General features: G+C 34.0%; 1 pseudogene; it reads right to left on the bottom strand.

The window, feature by feature from the left end:
• Window positions 1-18,500: 18,500 nt before the first annotated feature.
• On the bottom strand, window positions 18,501-24,923 carry LOC115955923 (annotated as a pseudogene).
• Window positions 24,924-25,293: the final 370 nt, after the last annotated feature.

The following is a 25,293-nucleotide window of genomic DNA, read 5'->3' on the forward strand; positions in this document are numbered from 1 at the left end:
CGAGACTGTTTCAATTTCCAAACTGATGCGTTGGCAACATTATTCACATTCCAAAATTTTGGGATTGCTCAATTTTGCATACAAATTTTTTTTTTTTTCAAAGGTCAAGACTCAAGAGTCTTATTTTTGGTCTGCAAAATGACAAGAATATAATACCCCTAGAATTGGTATAGTCATCACTCATCAAAGACTAATCAATGATTAAAGATACTACAGATTCCGAGACTGTTTCAATTTCCAAACGTTGGCAACATTATTCGCATTCCAAAATTTTGGGATTGCTCAATTTTGCATACATCTTTTTTTTTTTTTTCAAAGGTCAAGACTCAAGAGTCCTATTTTTGGTCTGCAAAATGACAAGAATATAATACCCCTACAATTGGTATAGTCATCATTCATCAAAGACTAATCAATGATTAAAGACACTTGAGAGACAGAGACTGTTTCAATTTCCAAACTAATGCTACAGCAACGTTTCAATTTCCAAACTAATGCTACAGCAACATTATTCACGTTTCAAAATTTTGGGATGTATCAATATAGCATATAAAATGATTTTCTTTTAAAAAAAAAATTAAGAGTTTTGTAGTTAAATTAGTTGGCTTAGTAATTAGTATTTTTGATGAGACACTCATAGTTCAAATCCCTTTCTTCCTTCTATCGAATTTATAAAATATTAAATAAAAAAAAAAAAGGTCAAAAGACTTCATTAATATTACTAAACGACATTTGATGGCCAAGCCAAACGCGCATAGACCTGTTCTTGATATTGAAATGTTGTAGACGAAATGAGAAAGTTTTTTTTTTGGGCAATCTTTTTTTTATTTGATCATGTTATTTTTGGCAATCTTGGTTCAAAGGTGGTTCATTAGTTTTGACTTTGACTTTCAAACCAAAATTGGAAGGGAAAATTAAAGACATCAAATCAAATGTGACTCCATGCTACAGCAATAACAAAACTATGTTATTGACTGATTGTATGCCATTTTTGTAGCCATAAACTGTGGGTTTGGGTTTAAAAGTCTAATTGTAATTTTTTATATAAAGAATCTGTTTTCCGCATATCATGTGTATGTTACATGACAAGGAATACAGATTCTTTTTTCTTTTCTTTCTTCTTTCCATTACTGCTTATGAATGACGCGGATGGGACTTTATTTAGAAATGATGACCTACACTATGGAAAACAACTATTTTCTTCACTGTGGATCACATTAAAATTTAAAATTCTTTCTCCCAAGTAAGCTACAAAAGACTAATAACTCTGAAAGCAAAGACTAATAAGGCTAAAAATGTTATTTAATATATACTACCTTATACTAAATTGAGTTTGTGTTGTTAAGTTCACTCACCATCATTTTCTCAACCAAAAAAAAAAAAAAAAAAAAGTTAACTTACCAGCATTGTAATGGAAAATTCTTGTATAAAACGGTTTCATAAGTCCTATGTCTCAATTACACAAGTCTCACAGATATATGGATTTCACATGCATGAAACTCACAGTTCATTAAGATATAGGTCTTATAAAACCGTCTCATACAACACTTACTCTATTACAAAATATGCCTACATGAATTTAATATAACTGGACTTTGGAATACAAATTTGAAGGAAAAAGAAAAAAGGCATTTCTATTTGACTCCATCAAGATTAAGAAAATGCCACATTACCGTACACGGACTTAAATGTGAAACTTCTGTAGCCAAAACCTTTGTTGGTTTGGGTTTAAAAGTCAGTTTGATGTTTTCATAGGGATATAAAACTAATGAAATTGGTCATGATTGTAAAAATTTCTGGGGGCCACGAATAGAACATTCAATGCAACTTGCTTGCTTCAATTTTGTAATTTTTCTTTATTTGATTTTGAAAAAGTCTAAGACCACAAAATTTTCATAACTGTAATCTGTAATGTGACAGAATGTGATTGATAAAAAAAAAAAATAGATAAATATGTTAATACCCTGTGTTGGTCACATTAACCGGCTCTCCTCATCCCCACCATGGATGGTCATTAAAGGCCGTCGTGTTGTAAACAAGGTTGTTAAATCCGGACCGAACTGGACGGTCCGACCCGAAAACCCATGACCCGGGCCCCAATCCGGTTCTTTAGCCAGAGAAAACGGGTCCTAAACTTAATTGGGAAAAACGCGTGCTCTAGGAATAGAACTAGTGACCTCGCAGGAGTTTTGGACTTTTGTCCAACACGCCAACCACTGAACCAGTAGGCTTTCCTGGGTGCTTCTTGACATTTATATTTTATTTATTTTAATTTTACAAGATTAATAGTTTTGGATTTAATTTTATCACTATTTACTTAATAGTATTTTCTAATTTTTTTTTTTTGTTCAAGAATTATTCTTTTACATCAATAAATATGAATATGAAAATTGTAAATTTATGTTAAAAATCATTTTATTTTAAATTAAAATGCATTTTTTATTCGAAAGATTAATAAATACAATTTTTTAAAGCTTGTTTATATTTATTATTTTCTATTCACTTTATAAAAATAACGAAAATACATTTGAAAGTTTTTTTTAACTGCATAATATTTTTTAAGGGTAAATTTTCATATTTTTACACATTTAATACATTTATTTGTATTTTAATTAATATTAAATTAATTTTGACGTCATTACAGTTCGACCTCGATTGGATCTCGGTCCAACCTTAAAAACCTTGAACCTCTCCCTTCTCTGATTCTTTAAACAATCCGGATCTGAAAATCTTGATTGTAAAGGGCAAGTGCAAATTGGTCGTGACAATTTGACTATGATTTTTTTTTTCCTCCTCTTTAAAGGGGACCCAGGCAATGCCAGGATGACTCAGCTTTTTTATAAAATCGCCAATAATTGGAAAAAAATATATGAAATTTATTGCATCATTAGACTCGTTGGAATACTTATCCTCCTTACGTGGCTCACTATTATAATGATGGTATTGCCCTCTAGCAGTCTAGCCGTAGAAGCCATGAACCACTTCCAATCATAATATCACAAATTCACAAGTAGCAGTGATTTGATAGATCATCGTCCTTATAATCTAATGAAAATGCTGAGATTACTAAAAATGACACAATTTTATATCACAATTCGTCATATATCGAGTTGTAATTGATGAAAGTGTGTTCTCACATGGTCCATAAACACTCCTTCACCAATCACAACTCGTCACGTGGTAAGTTATGGAATAAAATTGTGTCATTTTTTATGGTCCTAACACAACTCATAATCTAAAGGCTAATTCATGTGCAGTTTATCTATATGTTTAATATAGTTTAAAGACCCAAAATATAAAAATGATAAAAATACACAAGCAATTACTAGGTGATTCCAACATACAGTGATGTGGTATTTCAAACCAATAAAAACTCAAAAACAAATTAATTAATACAAAAATATGATATAAACTCAAAAATTAATGTGAAAAAATTAATTATTCGTAGGGTATTTAATTTTTTATTCTAAAAAAAAAATAGTGGATTAATCCTACATTAAAAAATTTGTGTAAGACCAAAAAAAATACTTAATATTCTCAACCAAAAAAAAAAAGATTTGGAATACCATATCAGTTTTTTTTTTTTTTTTTTTAGGGAAATTCCGTATTAGTTGTACTTCAAAAATACTTTATAATTTTCCAAAATACACACCTATATACGCTATAGTTTGATATAGTTTTTATTGATACCATTAGTTTCTCATTTTTCTAATCCATCCCATGTAGTATCCACTTATTTCATTAAATTGTTTTTATCTACTCTCCTATTTAAATCATTAACGAAAGCAAAAGATCTCATAGTTAAATTGGTACATCTTTATGTACAAAGTGTTTAAAGGTTTAAGAGGAAAAATGTTCGAACTATGAAGTTAGCAACATATTATAATTACCTCTAAAAACAATCATTAACAAAAAGTATCACGTGAATAAAAAGATATCACAAGAGGTGTGCTTTGAAATGAAGGTATGATAAACGAGTATATATGTGCCATAAATTAGTACCCAACTTCTGAATATGTGGCTTGAAGAACTTGCTTTTGTTTCATAATCACCGAATTCCTAGCCACACCAAATCGTGCATGTCCCTAATAGGCTAATCATATTGATAATTTGATAACAATTAATAACTTGTACTTGTAAACCTAGCATTAATGGTAAACCGACTTATAAGGGACCCCCTTAACTCTTAAGTCATTAATTTCTAGCATTAATGGTAAAGGGACTTAGGAGCCCCCTTAACTCTTAATTTCTAGTATATATCTAAACTTTAGATATAAAATTGGTATTTCCTTGATTTTGTCTTTTTAATTAACTAAGAGTCCTTGTCAATATTGGGAGTCTAGGGATGACAATTTTGGTTTATCCCGCCCCAATCTATTCTGCTCTACACAGATATTTTTTACCCCATAAAGGTGTTGAGGTGGGCCGGAGATAGGGTGAGATTTTTGCCCCACATCTCGAGACAAAGTAATGATTGATTTAAATTGCCTAACCGTGCCCCACATATATTTGCAAAAAATACAATTCATTTTATTTTTATTTCAAAACATCCCCTAGAGTTCCTACTATCTTATATTTTTAAGTATTAAAATTTTTGGATATTATGATTTTTTTCAAAATTGTCTTGTTAAATAATTTGATTTATATTATTGTAATAGGTGTGGAATATGGCAGGTTAACACAGGATGGAGTTCATCCATACTTATCATAAACAATTTTTTTTTTTTCATAATTTTATTAATAAATTTTGAGAAAGTTATTCTCCTTTCTTTCTATTGGATTCCAAATTTCTCCTTATATATTACTGGAACTCACAAACTTAAAGATTATTATCTTGAAAGAAACATGTTCTATTTCTTGTGTCTTTCACTTGTGTCACTTTTGGATTTTTTTTTTTTTTAAGAATCTTTTTTAAGGATGTTGTATTTGGAATTTTGATGTAATTTTTCTTTGAGAAACTTGGACTATATACTCTATAGAAATAGTTTATAATTGATTGAACTTTCCTTTTGCTGGAAGATTTTAATTATTGTTATTGCTGGAAAGATAAATGGATATTTTGTATTAGAGCTCTGACAATTATAGTTTGTTGCCTCAAGCTCTAGGCCCTCGTCAGGTTTGGGACCTGACAAGTGCTCATGCTGTGGAACCAACATCTCACATGTACAAAACAATATTTAATGCAAACTGTTTAAAGGCTAGGCTAGGTTTTAGAAAGAGATTAGGTTGTTAACTCTAAGTTGTGTTGAAGAGAACGAAAAAATATCAATTCTTCAAGAATACTTTCTTGGAACAAAGCTCCCAAGACGTACTTAAATTAAATGCTATTATTTAGAATTGTTGTACTTTACAAAAGTGATGTTATTTATAGATACAAAACCTTGGTTTAGTCTCTAGGAGCTCACTCCATGTTATAAGTAAGCAATTGTAGGAGGCGAAATTTTAAGCCAATCATAAAATGCCACATCAAAATTTAGTGACAAAATTTAAATTAATATGTCATTAAATTAGATAAATCAAGTGTTGACATGTGTCATTTAAGAGGATATTTATCCTAATTAAATAGAGATAAATATCTTGATGATAATTATTCTAATTAAATAGAGATAAATATCTCAATTAAATTGGAAGGATAATAGTAATCATTGTCTCTATTAAAATAAATAAATAAAATTAGAGATAATTATTGACAAGGAAGTCAATCACAAGTGGGACTTATACTTTGAAACCACTATAAATAGAGGGCATACCTCCTCTCATTTAGACACAATTTTCTAAGACGTCAAAGTTCTGGAGAAATTCTACCTCAAGAACACACGAAAAATATTCAAATAAATTTTTTGAAGTTCTATTGGAATTAAACTGAAATCTATAAACTTCAACAAACCTCAAATCCTTGAAGCTCAACGAATCCTAAAGCCCCGAAGAACTTAACCTAAAAACCTTCATATTCAAAGACTTAAAGAACAATAAATCTCTAATAAGCTTAAAGCTAGAAATTTGTTGTGGAGACCATTCAATCCATCTTCCAACTAAAGTCAAGAAGATTCCTTGTTCGAGTCAAGTTCAATGAAGATAGAATCAGAGGGTATTCTTTTGTAAAAGAATGGAAATAGAGATTGTACTCGTTATTCATCAATGCAAATTTATATTTGCAAATCATATTTCTTTTCAATTGTTCGATTTTCTGCAATTGAGAAATTTTGTGTTTACAAATTTTTGGCATGCCTGGTGGGACCATCTCTACCTCTCATCTCTTCTTCATCAACTTGTCACATCCTTTGAAGCTATATGGCTTCAAAGAAGACTCAAATCGACAACCCTCTTTTTGGAACAAGTGAAGTTGATCCTACACTTGATTCAAACTTTGATATTCCCTATACTGAACCCATGACAAGGGGAAGGATAAAAGCCCTTGCAGAAGTCTATGCTCAAACAACACCCATACCCCAAACCTCGTCTGTTTTCAACACTTCTAAAACCGAAAAGTCACAAACAACCTCATCAACTCAGGGGGCAAGCAAAGATGTAGCTAGCCTCGTCAAAGAAATGTTGTCTCAACCAGCTTTGTCACCAGAACCAACACAAGAAGCTCCACTTGTTAAAGAAGAGGTTGAATCACTTGATGGCTCTGAATACTTCCAAGCTTAGGGAATCCCCTCACTGTATGAGTTCATTTGCCATGCCAGTCATGATGACTAACACAACATCTTTGGAGGAACAAGTCTCGACCATAGCCCAGACTTTAGAAGAGCTAATGAAGTCCATGAAAGAGCGGGAAGCATTGAGAGACACACAAATAACTTTCTTGATGAATAAGATGGGGAATACATCTGGAACGAATCGTGAAGATGAAAGCTTTCAATTAAAACAAACCCATAATGACAAACCCAAGTGTTCAACAAAGGATCTCAAACTCTCTGCAAATGGGTCTATCTCTCCTGACCAGCTCAAGGAGTTAATCAAGGAAGCTATCAAAGACCAAGTTAAGGGTGGAAGTCAATCGTCCATTGCCTATGCCAAACCATACACTCAAAGGATAGACCTCTTGAGGATGCCTCAAAACTATCAACCACCAAAGTTTCAACAGTTTAAAGGTAAAGGCAATCCAAGGCAGCATGTAGCTCATTTCGTGGAAACTTGTAACAATGCTAGTACTTATGGGGATCTCATGGTCAAGCAATTCGTTCGCTTTTTGAAAGGAAATGCATTTGATGGGAATACTAATCTAGCGTCTGGCTTCATTAATAGTTGGAATCAAATGGAAAGAGAATTCCTAAACCGTTTCAATAGTACTCAACATACTGTTAGCATGATAGAACTCACCAATTCAAAGCAATGGAAAGAAGAGCCTGTCATTGATTACATTCAGCAGTGGAGAAACCTTAGTCTTAACTGCAAGGATCAATTATCTTAGGCATTCGCAATTGAGATGTGTATTCAAGGAATGAATTGAGCTATAAGCTATATCCTTCAAGGAATAAAGCCTAAAACATTTGAAAAATTAGCAACACGCACCCATGACATGGAGCTTAATATTGCTTCCAATGGTCACCAAGGCCCAATTGTTCAAGAACCTCGCAAGGGGAAAGAAAGACAAGATACTCGAAAAGGCGGCAAATTCCCTCCTAAACCAGAAAATAAGCAGTCTTTGATTGTAACTACTACTCCTCTCAAAGTTTTAGTTAAACCCAAGATAAAAGAACAGACATCTGCTCTCACTCAAGAAAGAAGAAGAAGACCAACATTACAAGAAATGCAAGAAAAGCAATATCCATTCCCTGATTCCGATATCTCTAACTTGTTGGATTATCTACTTGAGTTGAAGTTGATTGAGCTACTGGAGATGAAACATCCTGAAGAGGCTAACCAAACAAATGATACCAAGTATTGCTAGTATCATCACCTCATAGGCCACCCCATTGAGCAATGCTCGCTTTGTGTTGAAAGAAAAAATCATGGAGCTAGTTCATCAAGGAAAGATCATGTTTGATGATGAAGTTGCAACTGCCAATCTAGCCATGGTAACCTCAACAACTACTTCTACTTATTTCACCATTCAATTTGGTTCATTTGAGCCTATTAAGGTGAAAGTACCTTTCTCCCCAATGCCAATTCCCGAGGATTATATCTTTTCATCTCTTACATGTTATCAAGTAAGTGGTGAAGAAGAATCTTCAAAAAGTGAGGAGGAAACAGAGCGAGCTATTGTGTATAGAGCATATTGGTCTTCAATCATTTTCACTGATGATGATCGTTTGTTGGGATCCTTATTGACGGTGGATCTGTAGTCAACATTCCGCCAATCAAAATATTAAAATAGCTCGAAATCTCCTTGGATGAACTACTTCCCAGTAAATTGATGATTCAAGGCTTTAATCAAGGTGGACAAAGAGCCATTGGGAAGATTAGTCTTTAGATGCTCATCGGTGAAATGGAATCAACTGCACTCTTCCATGTCTTTGATGCCAAAACCACCTACAAACTGCTTATTGGAAGACCATGGTTGCATGAGTATGGTGTTGTGCCGTCTACGTATCACCAATGTCTTAAGTATTTCCAAGATGGACAAGTAAAAAAGATAGTAGCTGATCACAAGCCCTTTATTGTAGCTGAATCACATTTTGCTGGTGCAAAATTTTACTTGGAAGATCATACGCTAGAGGAAGCACACGTTATTATTTCACCATCTAGCAAAGAAGTAAACCTCCCTTCCAAAACTTCAAAGATTGACTCTCCAATTGAGGAGAAGAAAACCAAGCCAATTGAGGAGAAGGAAACCAAGCAAACAAAGACTTCCATAAAAGAGAAGATGTGTCATGCCTCTGAAGCAACTAAGGTAGCTCCTGTGTTACATTATGTCCCAATCACCAAAAGAAAAGAGGGCCAATCACCATTTTCAGGAGATGGAGAGTCAGCATTGGAGGATCTGCAAGGACTAAATCTCCCAGTTGCTAAAATCACAAAATCAAGAATCTTAAGCCAACCATTGAAAAGGTTTACAAAACCATCCAAGTGACCGATCATTGAACATGGGACTTTGCCCACCAAATGAACTAAAGAGACTTTTGACCCTAATGCATATAGACTTACGGCTAAAGCTGGTTATGACCATGAGAAGCCGAATGGTTTAGGTAAGCTCATCCCTAAAGCCTTTGGAAAAAGGGAACACCAGGTGTCGAAGGCTAAATGTTTTGGTGTAACAAGTTCTAAGGTTGGAATTGGATACACTCCATCATCTCCTATTCATCTTCCCATTCGAAAAGCTAGTGTTTCAATAATTTCAATAGATTATGAGGAAGAAGAACAGTCTTCAAACCTATCAAAGAGTTCATCTGTTTTCGAGTGCATTGCGCAACCCACTTCCCATATATCAGTCTTGGATAGGTTAGGGACACAAGAAAACAACTCTGTGGTTGGCACTCAAGGCTCTATTTTCATAAGACTTGGTCACTCAACTCCTCCTTAAGTTGACACTCGAGGTTCAGTTTTCACAAGGCTTAGTCATGCAATCCGTTCTCGACTCTCAGAAGATTTGAAGGCAAAGCGAGAGCAGAATGAGAGGACAAATCTCCTCCCTAAAGGTGCTAATGACACAATCATTGAAGACACGAAAGAAGAACCCCTATTGAAGATGATACTAAGGATGCTCTACCCTCATTTGAAAAAGGCGTACAGACTACAATTGATGAATTGAAGGAAGTCAACATTAGCACCACTGAAGACCCTAGGCCAATCTTTATAAATGCAAGTTTATCTCTAGAAGAGGAAGATGTCTATGTTGAACTCCTCAAAGAGTATAGGGATGTTTTTGCTTGGATGTACAAAGAAATGCCCGGTCTTAATCCAAAGATTGTCGTTCATCATTTATCAATAAGACATGGGGTATGACCAACAAAACAAGCACAACTTAGGTTCTGGCCTGAGTTAATCTCCTAAATTGAAGGTGAAGTCAACAAACTTATTGAAGTTGGCTTTATTCGAGAAGTCAAGTATCCTTCATGGATATCAAACATTGTCCCAGTAAGAAAGAAGAATGGGCAAATCCACATTTGTGTCCACTTTCGTGACCTCAATAGGGCATGTCCAAAAGATGATTTTCCTCTTCCTTTAACAGAAATTATGGTTGATGCTACAGTAGGCCATGAAGCTCTTTCATTTATGGATGGGTTCTCTGGTTACAATCAAATTCGCATGGCTCCAAAAGATGAAGAGCTCACTGCTTTTTATACTCCAAAAGGGATTTATTGTTATAAAGTTATGCCATTTGGGTTAAAAAATGATGGTGCCACTTATCAAAGGATAATGCAAAAAATATTTGATGATATACTCCATAAGAATGTAGAATGCTATGTTGATGATCTGGTGGTGAAGTCGAAGAAAAGAATTGAGCACCTTCAAGACCTTCATCAAGTTTTTGAGCAACTTCATAGGTACCAACTCAAAATGAATCCTACGAAGTGTGCATTTGGAGTTACATTGGGAAAATTCCTAGGATTTATAGTCCGACACAGAGGAATTGAGATAGATAGTTCAAAGATTGATACTATTCAAAAAATGGCAGAGCCTCGAAATATTCATGATCTCAAAAGTCTTCAAGGAAAGCTTGCCTACATTAGGAGGTTCATATCCAACTTGGTTGGGCGCTGTCAACCTTTCAATCGCCTTATGAAGAAAGATATCCCATTTGAATGGGATGAAGCATGTAGAAACGCTTTTGAGAGTATCAAAACATGCTTGTTGAATCCTCCTATCTTACAAGCACCCATACATAGGTGGCCGCTCATTCTTTACATAACAGCACAAGAACAATCTCTAGGAGTGCTCCTGGCACAGGAAAATGAAGAAGGAAAAGAGAATGCTCTTTATTACTTGAGTAGAACCTCACATGGTGCTGAGCTTAATTACTCACCAATTGAAAAGATGTGTTTAGTTTTGATGTTTGTCATTCAAAAGCTAAGGCATTACCTACAAGCCCATTCAATACAGCTCGTTTCACGAGCAAATCCCATCAAGTACATTATGACTAAGCCAGTTCTTTCGAGGAGGCTAGCAAAATGGGCTCTTTTACTCCAAGAGTTTGAGATAATATATATGTCCAACAAAAAGCGGTGAAAGGACAAGCTTTAGCCAACTTCCTTGCTGACCATCCTATTCCTGATGATTGGGAGCTGTCCGATGACCTTCCTGATGAAAAAGTAATGCTTATTGAAATTTCGCAAACATGGAAGATGTTCTACGATGGGGCTGCTCAATGTAGTGGTGCCGATGCTGGGGTAGTTTTTGTAACTCCAAAAGGAGATGTACTCCCATATGCATTCACTCTCATAGAATGTTGTTCAAACAATGTTGCTGAATACCAAGCACTAATCCTAGGTCTTGAAATGGCAATGGATGCGAAAACAACTTGTTTGGAAGTCTTTGGTGATTCGAAATTAGTTATAAATCAAGTGCTTCTGCACTATGATGTGAAGAAACCTAAATTGATCTCATATTACAAATACGCCAGGAGACTTTTGGGTTGGTTTAATCATATCAGTATTACACGTCCCAAGAAATGAGAATAAGCAAGCTAATGCCTTGGCAAAATTAGCAATAGCTCTTACTCTACAACAGCTTGAGGTGAAAATTCCAATATGCCAAACATGGGTAATACCTCCAAACTTTGATGAAGATGAGATAGAAGAAGAAGTTAATGCAATTTCAATGTTTGAGATAGAAAGAGAGGATTGGCAACAATCCATCATTGATTACATAGAACATGGGAAGTTGCCTAATGATCCTCGACATAGAACAGAGATTCAGCGATGAATTCCACGTTTTGTTTATTATAAGTATACTTTATATCGCCGTTCTTTTAATGGTCTTCTCCTTCGTTGCTTGGATGATGAGGAAGCTGTCAAGGCACTTGAAGAAGCTCATTCAGGGATTTGTGGTGCTCACCAATCTGATCCCAAACTTCATTTTCAAATTAAGCAAATGGGTTATTATTGGCCCACTATGGTCAAAGATTGTATGGATTATGCAAAAAGGTGTTCAGCATGTCAATTCCATGCAAATTTCATTCATCAACCTTCAAAACCCTTACACGCTACTATAACTTCATGGCCATGTGATGCTTGGGGATTAGATGTGGTTGGACCATTGATTCCGAAGTCCTCTGGTGGACATTCATATATCCTAGCTGTGACAAATTATTTCTTCAAATGGGCTGAAGCTGCTGTATTTCAAGAAGTGAAGAAAGAAACTGTTGTGAACTTCATCAAAAAAAACATCATCTTCAGATATGGTGTGCCTCGTTACATAATAACCAATAATGGGAAAGAATTCTAGAACAAGTCAATGGACAAGCTTTGCAATGACTTTGGTTTTAAGCAACATAACTCCTCAATGTATAATGCTCCAGCTAATGGTCTTGCAAAAGCTTTTAACAAAACTCTATGCAATCTTCTCAAGAAAGTTGTAGGGAAGTCAAAAAGAGATTGGCATGGAAGAGTTGAAAAAGCTTTGTGGGCGTATCGCACAACATACCAACACCTACCCAAGCTACAACCTACTCTCTTGTTTATGGGGTAGAAACTGTTTTACCACTTGAACGCCAAATCTCTTCATTAAGAATTGCCATTTAAGAATGCCCCTCTAATGAGGACAATATTCGTCTACGACTTGAAGAATTGGAAGCTTTGGATGAAAAAAGGCTTGAGGCACAACAACGCCTTGAGGGTTATCAAGCTTGCCTTTCTAGGACTTTCAACAAAAAGATTCATCCTCGATCTTTCCAAATTGGAGATTTGGTTCTTGCTATACGAAGACCCATCATCATCACTCATCGCACCAAAAATAATTTTGTGTCAAAATGGGACGGACCATATTTTGTTCAAGAAGCTTATACAAATGGCACATACAAGTTGGTTGCTGAAGATGGTTTGAGAATTGTCCCCATCAACGGAAAATTCTTGAAACATTACTATGCTTGAAATTTGAAATGCTCCTTGGCAAGAGCTTAAAACTGCTTACTTCAACACTTAAAAAAGTACATGATGTTCTCCCATTACTTTTGAAAGTGTTAAAAAAAAAAAGCCCGCTAGGTAGAAAACCTTCTAAAAGTACATGATATTCTCCCATTACTTTTGAAAGTGTTAAAAAAAAAAAAGCCCGCTAGGTAGAAAACCTTCTAAAAGGCTACCTAGGAAAAAGTTAGGATATTAAAAACTCGCTAGGTCGAGAACCTTTAAAAGGCGGTCTAAGCAAAAGTTAGAGACCAAAGGCAGCTTAGTATTTTATACTAAGTTCAATCATGTCTCAAACCAAAACCTTTTGAACTATGTGGTGACTTGATCCCTCTCAAGGGGTAGGTAGGCAGCTTGGTATTTCATACTAAGTTCAGTCACATGTTAAAACAAAAGCCCTTTGAATTATGTCATGGCTTTGAACCCTTTCAAGGGGCACGTAAGGAGCTTGGTATTCTATACTAAGTTTAGTTGCCTGTTGAAAAAAAAAATTTGAGCAATTAGTTTTCAACTAAGAAGTTCAATTACATGTTTCAAATTGATCAATTAGTTTTTAACTAAGAAGTTCAATTGCATGCTACAAATTGAGCAATTAGTTTTCAACTAAGCAGTTCAATTGCATGTTTCAAATTGATCAATTAGTTTTTAACTAAGAAGTTCAATTACATGCTACAAATTTAGCAAAATTAGTTCAATCACATGTCCAAAAAAAAAAAAAAAGGGCGAGAGCAGTGACTAAGAAGTTCAATCATATTGAAGGAAAATTCCAAACTACATCATGACTAAATCCTATGCATTGCAGAATTCTTCTATAAAAAAATATTAAAAATAAAAAAAAAATTAAAAAAAAAACTCCAATTCCTTAAGCTACCTAATTAAACAAAACAAATGTCCAATCTCCACAAAAAAAAAAAAAAAAAAAAAAAAAAGTACGATCAAGGCAACCACTTCAAGTTCTTCAAATCGGAACGCTCGCTCTCTAAGGTGCTTTGTATCTTCTTCAAGGCCTCTGCATCTTGGTCTTCAAGCACAGTAGTTGACTTAATGATTTCAAGTTGATCTTGCAGAGTTTCTATGATGCCATTCTCTTCAACCTGCTTGGACTTTATTTGTGGCACTAATTGTGCTAACTCAGTTAGCTTTGCCTTCAGGTCATCAATCTCTGAATTGGTAATTTGAAGTTTAGCGTCTAGAGATTCTTTCCTACTCAATGCTTCTATAATAAGAAGTTCAGTTTCATTCACACGACGTGTTTGAATCTTTAGACTCACATGATTACTAATAGATGTCTCCTTCTCTTTGTAATATGAAACATCTTTTAAGTATTTGTCAACATGCACCTACAATGGCTGAGGGTCAATCCCAAAATTCTGTATCCCATGATAAATCTTGCTTACCTCATCCTTGGTAAAGATCTTATTCAAAGGGAAGTCTGAAAGCTGAAAGAAAAGGAGGTCTCCAAGCATCAAAGCCCCTTGTTTACTCATAGACATCCCTTATTCTTGTTGTGAAGAAACCTTGTTTGTGTCATTCACAGGTTTAGGAGATGCTATAGCATTATAAACCCTCTGCTTTTTGGTCTCCAAGTTCACAGCAAAAGGTTCGTTGTGGGTTAAAGTAGGGACATGGTCAGCTAAGGTCATCGTACTACTACCTTTTGATGATTTTCTTATATGTTTCTAGTTAGCATCGGAATCCTTGCTTGCATCATCATCAAAAACTTCAAGTGTATCCTTATATTTGCATATCACTTGAACGTTTAGTACCTCTCTTTTGAACATCAATAGTAGTGCTAGAAGGATTTTCAATAGACTAAAGTTGATGGCTAGGACTCATAGTTGCTTGTTCCTTCTTTCCTTTGCGAGATTTACTAGCTGGTGGCTTAGAAAGAAGAAGTGCAGTCTTGGCTAATGTATCAGTACCTTTAGTAAAGTCATCCTTGCAAATGTTTTTCCACCAATCTGTGTAGCTACGAGTAACTCTATTTTCAAAGTCTATGGATGAAGATGGTACAAGCACTATGGAAGAAGTGTTGGAACAAGTGAATGACTGATAATATTGGTACAACTCCTTTTGAATTCTTTCTTTTAGGTCACCTGGAATGTTTTGGTAGAACCCAAAAACGTCTACTAAATTGGTGTGGGCTATATGACTCTACAACACAATGATCTTCACATCGGAGAGATAAATATCTAGAGCGGAGAGACATAAAATAACCCAATCTTGGAACAGATAGTCCTCCATTGTCCTCAAAAGTTAGGTCAAGGTCTAACCTAAATGAAGTCCCATGCCAAAAGAAATCCTTACTAGACCGTATACGGTCACGTGCAGATACTTCGTCAAACGGTGTCTCATAGCTTACTCTAGAATATCTTGTCATCATAGGCTTTCCCAGTTCATCATTTATGACACGATGGCTTTTGAAGAAGTGCGCTATCCATGCATAAACATAATGGATAGCAAAGCCATTGTTAGACTTGCTTGGTACAAGATTGTTAATGATTGTTTTAAGCCCTCAATAGATGCTTGCTAAAACAGGAACGGCAAGGCCTAAAACTTCATCACTAGCTATGAGACTAGCAATCTTAAAAGTACCAGGACGAATGGTACCCAAGTCCTTAATAGGAAAAAAAATACACAAAGCCAGCAAGCAAGAAAAGCTACCAAATAAGTTTCTTTCTTAAGGTCTTTAGGAACCTAAATATCAAAAATAGCCGCATGTTCTTTGTCTTTCCAAGGCCCACGATCAAGGATAAGGCCTGATGGATTTTGGCTACTTTTTGGATGGAGTCCTTTCTTTGCTTGTTTCTTTGGAGTAGGATGTCTTTCATCTCCTTTAAACCAAAAAGCAATCCAATTATTGACGTTAACTTTACTTTGCTTCTTCATTTGATGTTGGAGATGATGGTAGACTATAAACAAATAGTGACAACCTCGAGGCAAGTAATTTTTCCCTTGATCATCAAATCTTTTAAGCTCCTTTGCAGTGGGAACCACTTCATCATAAAAAAGTCCTCTAATGGGAAGTCCACCAAGCTTATGCAAATCCCACGTTGTAATAGAAATTTCTCTAACCAAATTATGCAAAGTATTTGTCGTTGGACTCCAACATTCACAAAATGCTTTACAAGATGTTCGTTGTAATCATATGTGAACAAGGAAGCAAAAACAGCTTCATAAAGGTTGGCAGCCTTAAGAAGTTCCTTGCATCAACTGAGTATGTTTTCCAACCATTCCCAATATAATGGAATATAGGAAATTCCTCCATTCACGTTGAAGGAGTATTCCCAGTTTGTTTGTCCCGCAATTATTTCTCGTCCCAGAGATGAGTATGGTTCATACTCACAATGTTTGTGTGGTGGGAAGCAAGTAGAAGTGTTGCACTTGCATCAACATTTTGGGGAGCAGCTTGTGACCATTGCGGCAAGTTAGGTGGACATATATCCCATCCCATTTTGGTGAAAACTCTCCAATAATGGGAGGACGGATGATTAGAGTCGAAGGCTTCGCTTCCTTGTTGTCTCTCTCTGAATAAATGAATAGGGACAATTTGTCGCCAATATACGAATCTTCGAAGGAAAAGGCTTGGACACGCTAAAAAGGGAGGAAAAGAAGCAAAAGTCAGTTTTCACAATTATTTCTAAAAGAAACCAAAAAAAAAATTACACACCTGAGAGAGATGGATAAACCAAGTCCTGCATCTCAAGTACTTTCCAAAACAAACAAAAAATTATTACACACTTGAGAGAGATGGATAAATCAAGTCCCACATCTCAAGTGAGTACTTTCAAATCTTAATGCTTGAGAGAGAGGATAAACCAAGTCCTGCATCTCAAGTACTTTCTTTCAAAAAAAAATTACACAGTTGAGAGAAATGGATAAACCAAGTCCCGCATCTCAAGTGAGTACTTTCAAATCTTAATACTTGAGAGAGATGGATATATAAACCAAGTCTCACATCTCAAGTATGTATGTCAAGAGAAAGTCACAACATGCGGAAGAAAATATTGCATAAACAAAAACTATAAAAAAAATAAAAATAAAATAAAAAAAAACTGAGTACAAGAATGTACCTCTAGAAGAGGAAGTTCCATAATTGAGCTTGTGCAAAATTTGACACAGTTGCGATGGTCTTTAGAAACAATGAAAATTGTGAGGCCGGATACTACATGAAGAAAAACAGTCATGAGCACGGTTTACAGAAGAAAAATGTATATATACACGAGGTTACCTAAAAAAAAAAAAGAGATCACGCCTTGCTACCTGACTGAGAAAGAAGAAAAGAAAAAAAAAATCTTATGCCTTCTTCAAGAAGTTTTCTTGAGATTCCCGAACTTATGCGCTATGAAAATTGTGAATTATGTGCGGCTGGAGCTGCCCTTTTATAGTGCTGGTCAGAGAGTTTAATTGCAACTAAAACTCATCCAGTCAAGACTAGGTTGGCCAAGAAAAGAAGTCAAAATAAAGAAGAATTCTTGTACCTGATGGAATGAATAAAGCAAGTGCGAGTCCCTCTGTTCTGTTGGGAATTAAATTCTAAAAATAAAAATAAAAAATTTGTTGCAACGGACACTAACTCCTATCTGTTACGCTTAAGAAAGTGCAAAGAATCATCATTGCAATTAAACAAGCAAGTTGGGGCTTGTCCAAAAGATGGAGTTTCAGTCCTTATATAGTTGGGACATTGATATCAAGCAGTCTCAGATTATTTGTTTAATTCCTACCTATCTAATCAAAGACCACTTTGGCTAGCTAGGAAACTGATTCCTTCTTGAAGTTATCTTCTCATGGGAAGGGAATTCTTCTTCAACTTGCACTACGAAAAAGAAACGTGGCTTCTTGCATGGCGGTGTCTTGCATGTATTATATGGGTGGATTCTTGCATGCATTAGAACTCTTTTAATTCTTGATATACCTCGGCCAATGGATTTGAACATGGCTACTATTACATTAGACAATCTCTACTTAGGCCGTGAACCAACAGTGGGATCATTGTGATATGAAAAAAATAAAAGTATGTATATATGAAAGGTGCTGAAATTAATTGCATCAAAGCATGAAATTTGTCGAGACTTGATCACTTTCCACGCTTAAAATTGTGGGCATAATCAAGTCTCGAGGGGGCATTTGTAAGAGGCAAAATTATAAGCCAATCATAAAATGCCACATCAAAATTTAGTGAAAAAATTTAAATTAATATCATTAAATTAGATAAATCAAATGCTGACGTGTCATTTAAGATGATATTTATCCTAATTAAATAGAGATAAATATCTCAATTAAATTGGAAGGATAATAGTTAATCATTATCTCTATTAAATAAATAAATAAAATTAGAGATAATTATCTACAAGGAAGTCAATCCCAAGTGGGACTTATCCTTTAAAACCACTATAAATAGAGGTCTTATTTCCTCTCATTTAGACACGATTTTCTAAGACGTCGAAACTCTCGAGAAATTCTACCTCAAGAACACATGAAGAACAAAGAACAATAAATCTCTAATAAGCTCAAAACGACCATTCAATCCATCTTCCTACTAATTAAAGTCAAGAAGATTCTTTGTTCGAGTCAAGTTCAATAAAGTTCAGAGGTATTCTTTTGTAAAAGAATTGAAATAGAGATTGTACTCGTTATTTATCAATACAAATTTATATTTGCAAATCATATTTCTTTTCAATTGTTCAATTTTCTGCAATTGAGAAATTTTGTGTTTTCAGCGATATTCTCCTATGATCCAATCTACATTGGCTTACTCATTTCCTGAAGGCAAAAGACGAAATAATGTTGATTTCATGTTGTGTATGATCTGGTGGAGCTGATGGCAACTGCAATGAGCTTGGCTCTTGAGTTTCCGGCTTTTCTTGCTCTGAATGCCTACCCGAGTGACTCTCATTATTGTCCCAATGATCATTTCTGACATTGGACCTTCTTGGAGGTGCATGCAAGCTATCATGGCTGCTGTGGTGATAGTTGTGCAAGAGGTGAACAGGGGACGTGCCACATGTGGGAGTTGCCGGAGTACTTGAAATGGGTGATTTAGTCTCAGTATGATTGCTATGTTTAGCGTTCTTTTTGGCTGTGCGGTGCCAATCTTTTAATCCTGTTGCCAGCTGATCATTAAAAATGGTAGAACCCATACTAGATCCCATCTGTAAAATCAGGTAAACAAATCATAATTAAGTTGGTTATAAATTGGTGGTAATTTTCTTACTTGGTTCTCTTTTACTTAGCTCATATACATAATTTGAACCAATGGCGTCCAATCCATAATTATTACTCCTTAACACTAGGCCACGATCGAATCCAAATCCCTTATTCTAGAACAATGATCTTTATCAGTGAATTAGAATAAACTAATTTTGCTCTTAGTTTTGTACCATTTCAAGCCATATGACCTATAGGTGTAATATACTATATCTCACCTGAGTCACCAAAGCGTAGAGAGGCAAAGTCACATAACTGCATACAACTTGTATGATGACCCTGGAAAAATGTCAGTGTTGTACTTAGATTAGCAATTCTTAAATTGAATGACAATCAATAATCACTAGTCCTTAATCATCCAGGTGAAATCACTGCAAAGACACCCTCATACAGAATTATATGCATGCGTATTTGTGATGAAACTCACCCTATTGAGATTCTGATGACGATATCTGCAGTGCGATTATGGAAGCAATTACTCAAGCCAAACTGAGCCTGAAAGAGATGAAAATATATATGTAACAGGAAAGTTAGAAAACCCTCTCAGCTTATAGTTCTCTTGTAGTGAAATTCTAAGTCCTAAAAATGGTTTTAAAGAACACAATTGCTTAGACTACAGACATTAAGGTTGGGTAATTTTAAGGACTCAATATGTTTCACAACTTTTTTTTTTACAATGTTTTAAGGTAATAAGTTATTATTAGAGCAACATCACTTTCAAATGGACCCACTGTGGACACCAATTTTATTTTGCACAAATTATAAGAAGTTACATCAGCAGTTATGAAAAATTTTATGCACCTATATATATGTATTGCAGTACAGTATATGCACAAAACATAAGGTATACTCAACAAATCATCAGCAGTACAGCTCGTGACTCAATAAATTTTATGTACTTATTGCACCAGATATATGATTTTGAGCCAAGCAAATGTCACATGGAACTTTGTGTATAGTAGTGCAGATATCATTTAGTACTTGTAAATAATGGAATAATTGAGTAGAAAGGAAATGTTTACCGTACTCCAAGCAAAGAAGGCCAATTGAAATGCATTCTGCCATTAAAAGTCATCACATAGAGAGGCCAAAAGCAAAGGAGGTTAATGTTAGATTCCTTATAGATTAACATGCTAGTAATTTTCTTGATGTAAGTGAGAGATACCTGAAAAAGAACCAAGTGAATGAGAAAGAGAATGAACTTGGGGCGTCCAAACCAGAAGAGGTCATCACCTGGCTGCACCACAGGCGCACCCCTAACCACATCTTCTTTCTCTGGAATTCTTAACCCCATTTGTGTAATTATCACTAGTAGCTTTGTCCCCACCAGGAGTATTATCTGTAAAATTCACAGCAAACCACATCAACTTCCATTAAACCAACAGCCCAAAATGAGAATGTAGGAGTACAAGTTTGTTTCTGGTTGCCTACAATCAATGGGAGAAATGGTAGCCACAGATAAGAATGCCATCCTGTCATTGTATAGAAAGAAACATTTCTTATTTATCAGAAATCACAAGACAATTTACGCTAAATTTGGACTAAAGAAAAGAGAATGACAGAAAACAGCCAAATGACCTCCCAATTTAGAATGGATCGATTTCATGATTCGAATTAAATTTTACAAAATGTATATTCTTTAAATTTTTTCAATAACATCGTGCTGTGTCCGTTCCATTTTTTCACAATTTAGAATGGAAAATTGTGACCACAGTTTGATATCCAAGAAGTAGAATTCAGCTTACCATATGTGTTGGACAGGAGGAATAACAACGCAAAGAACCATATGATTCGACTGCGCATGAGAAGTAAGATTAAGATTCTAATATAATTGAAAATCAATCAAAGAAACAAACACCTTAAAGTTAAATTGTTTGAGCACAAACCTGATCCCCACCACAACTTTAAAATCCTTTTCAAGTGATCTGCTAATGTATTTTTGGAAATCAAATGTTGTTTCATTTTCTGGTGCCAAATGTGCCTGTAAAATGTAAATCACATAGGCAACATTGGAGCTTCAGTTATCAAAACGAATTTATATCCCTTTCTCGACTTGGTATATATATATATATATATATATATATATATATAGAAGCTCGAACATTGTGTTACTCCATATATTAAAACTTACCATGATGAATCCATGTCTCAGTGCAAGGTAATCAACCTTGTTAACTGAGGTAAAAAATTGTCGGAAGAAACGCATGAACACACCTAATGAAACGAGGAGAAAGAGGAACTCTTATAAGAATTTGAGCAATAGCTTCACGACTTGTAGTGTCCAACTTTTTATTTTTTAGTGGAGATTTGAGTCTCCAACTTAGTAACACGGAATGGCATGCGGAGAAATATACACGACATACTGTAATTTTTCAAATAACAATTATTTTGAAAATCTAATAGTTTGATTACATATTTTTTATATTTTTAACTTGCATGTCAAATTTTGTTTTAATCAAATATTATTTACTATTTAATCCATAAATTTTTTTTTCATAATTTTATATTACCAAAAAAAAAATTGAAATTTAAAATTTGTTGACAACATAACCATTAATTGATCTTTGATTTTGTAGAAATTTTATAAGCATGAAAAAATTATATAATTAATCTAATGGTAGATTTGTCAAAATCACATTCAATAAAAAGATATTGAGTTGTGTTAGAGCCAAAATTTATCCATTTGTTTCAAGCATCTTAAATTCTTAACCCTTAAACTTAAAACACTACTTAATTAATTTAACTAATAAATCAATAAAATACTAGGAAGTAACAGTTAACTTAAAAGTTATTAGTTTACATATAAAGTAATTAATTTAACAATTAAATCATTAAAACACTTCTTAATTCGTCGACATTATAATTTTTTTGGAATTTAATTCTTGCTTACTATCCAAAGGGAAATTGGTGACTTGCTCTAGATGTTCAAATGTCTACGCCCAAACGATGTATCCCTTGCAAACCTAAACCTTTGTGGATCTGCATCACATTAATCATTGTATACATCACATCCATAGTGTGCATGAGAATTTGTCTTTTTACCACACTATCAAAAAGAAAAATTAAAAGCAAACCAAAAAAAAAAAAATCTAGCGATTTTATATATATATATATATATATATAAAAGATAACTTAGCAAACCTTAACTAGAAATTGCATCTCATTAACAATAAGTAAAAATAAGAAAAGTAATTTACATTGCAGTTGCATAATATAATAATAATAATGTACTACTTAACAGCAGCTAGCCACCTACCCAATCAGCAAAGAGATAAAAATAAATAAAACATTACTGTTGCTATCATACAGAATTTTCTCATAAAAGTGATCATAAATCATAATAACTTTATTCAGGAAAAAAAAAAAAAAACAAAACAAAACAAAACAAACAAACAATAATAACGTCACTTTTACACACTACTAAGTACTAACATGACTTTTTTTTTTTTTAGGGGAAGTACTAACATCACTTGATTCTCAAAAACATATATACATTAACTTCACTTTTATTAGCACAAATAACAAGGTACCACCTAAATACTTGTGAAAAAAAATTATAAAAATTATGTATGAGATTAATATTACAAATTAATGTATTACTAATCATAGAAAAGTAATTCAAACATTCATCATTATTAATAACACATTAGTTTATAAATCTGTAATAAAATTTATAATATCTCTGATAATTAATTGTTTGGTATTCCATAGTTTTAGTAGCTTATATACTAAGTATGAGACAAAATATATAGTTTTTGGTAATTTTTATGTTAAATGTATGACAAAAAGATAAAAATTAGCCTAATTTTGTTAAATTTTAAAAAGAAAAAAATTGAAGCAAAAATCAAAGCAAAAACAGACACTTAGTTTTCTATTATTATCATACACTTATTGAAAAGTCATTTATAAAGGAATCCATTGATTTTTATACTAAAATACAAGAATTCTATGACTTTGTTTTTGTTTGTTTTTGTGACTTGTAGCTTTCAAACTAAATGTATACCCTATAAAATTAAACTTTGCTACGTTGACCAGTTTGACAGTATTTGAGACTTACCGTGAGAGGATTGATATTCAGGTTTCTTTGTTTCTTCCTCCCAAACTTTCCATATTCTCATCTGCGATCCAAGCAAGAATTTTGACAACATTCAAAGAAGGAAAAGAACTAGAGAAATGTATACATTTTGTACAATCGCAGTGTGGGATTGATTTACTACTATATATTTGATGAATACATCATTTCTCTCACAAACATGAAAATAATTACGAGAGAAGTACCTTAGTTCTGCCCAAAGTCAATGTGGTGATGCAGTAGAGCACATGAACAACGGCTAGCACAAAAATGAATATATGGAGCTGGTGAATCCCTAATTTAGACACCAACGCGACTTTACCCTATCAAAATGCCAAACAAAAAAAAACTTCAATCCACTAAATTCATCATTCCCACTTTTTTTATAAACTTTACAAACGGATATATTACATATCACAAAAAAAATAATTCAAATATTTATTTATTTATTATGATATTCAACCATTACTTATAAGTTATAACATTCATTGATTCTATTCCAAGTTTCCAACAACCCCTACCCCAATAATTGAAGGTTATTCATTGGTGGTACCACAATATTAAATTCGTTTAAATTAAATAATAATAATAATAATAAAAAATGCTAACGAGTGTCCTTAGAACACTAATTAATAATCCATTTAAAGAAAACTTTTATGAAAAATGAAAAAAAATAATAATAATTAATATTTTGACAGTTTTTTCATTTCCCATAAAAGTGGTATCAAAACTTTCCTAAAATGGATTATTAATGAGTATCCTAAGAACCCTCGTTAGCATGATCCATAAAAAAATCATTGAGCTTACCTCTAGAGTGCATTTGTCAATTTCTTTAGCAGCTAATATTCTTCGTGAAGCGAAACCAGAATCCCAAAGTTGTAGCAGTTTCCGTCCTTTATCCTGGGAATCTGTCTCTTCCTTGCTCTCCTTGTACCCCTTTTTACAGGGGTGCCAAGTGGCTCCAACACTCTTGGGTATACATATATCAGTAATTGGCGCTTGAAACACTATTAAGAGCAAGGATATGAATCCCAATATCATAAGCTCTGAAAAAGGAAAATATATAAATCCAACAAAGAAAAAGTGTTAGGCTTTGGACAGACTCAACTTCTTCTTCTTTTTTTAAGATATGATAAAGATCAAACTTTGAGCATTGGAATAATAGTTAAATAATTAAATTCACTTTTTGGTAATTTATAATGATCGCTACGTACCTGTTTTGATTTTTTCGAGTGCTTCGTAAAGAGTTAACTTGTGTTTTTTTTTTAGCCACTACATAGGAATGCAAGAATCATTCATCAAGAAAAAAATATATATACACACAAAAGAAACTGCAGGTTACCCAAACGGATATCAAGATAAATAAATAAGCTTACTTACCTTTCCAATGATATGAACAATATGTTCAATGAAGAGAGAAATAACAACCAACACAAAGCAGACCACCGCAACAGCCCATGTTGGAGTGCGCTCCAGTGAACGTTCATACTCACCTGGATTTGGACTGTCCTTGCCCACCATGGAAGCAAAACTCTTAAGAAAGTTTACAATGAAATGTTGAAGAAACAATGGAGGAAATTAATTACTGTCGTGATGATGATATCCACAACAAAATAATTGCAGCTTCTATACCCAAGTTTTTCTGCTGTGTGCGTAGAGAGAGTTCGTTTGTTGTTTATATAGAGAGTAGAAACGAATTAAGTCTAAGTCTACACATCGGTAGACTTTGACCCTTTCAAAGATCGGTAGTTACACTTATAGAGACGCAGAACAACAAATTTAGAAACTTTTATCTATTAAACAAAACAACTAAAATAAATTTCTCAGTTCTCTCCCGGAATAAGACAGAAAGTTCATTAGAAAATTCTATATAGTAACCCATGTAGTATTTAGAGAAGAAATTGATAGGCCAAAAACATTTTGACCCCTTGTGATAAATTAACTAATTAAATTGCCAAGTTTATCAATTAATCAAATTAACATACAAAACGCGTGATAGCACAAACA

The sequence above is a fragment of the Quercus lobata genome, chromosome 8, assembly GCF_001633185.2.
Source record: "Quercus lobata isolate SW786 chromosome 8, ValleyOak3.0 Primary Assembly, whole genome shotgun sequence".
Taxonomy (NCBI): domain Eukaryota; kingdom Viridiplantae; phylum Streptophyta; class Magnoliopsida; order Fagales; family Fagaceae; genus Quercus; species Quercus lobata.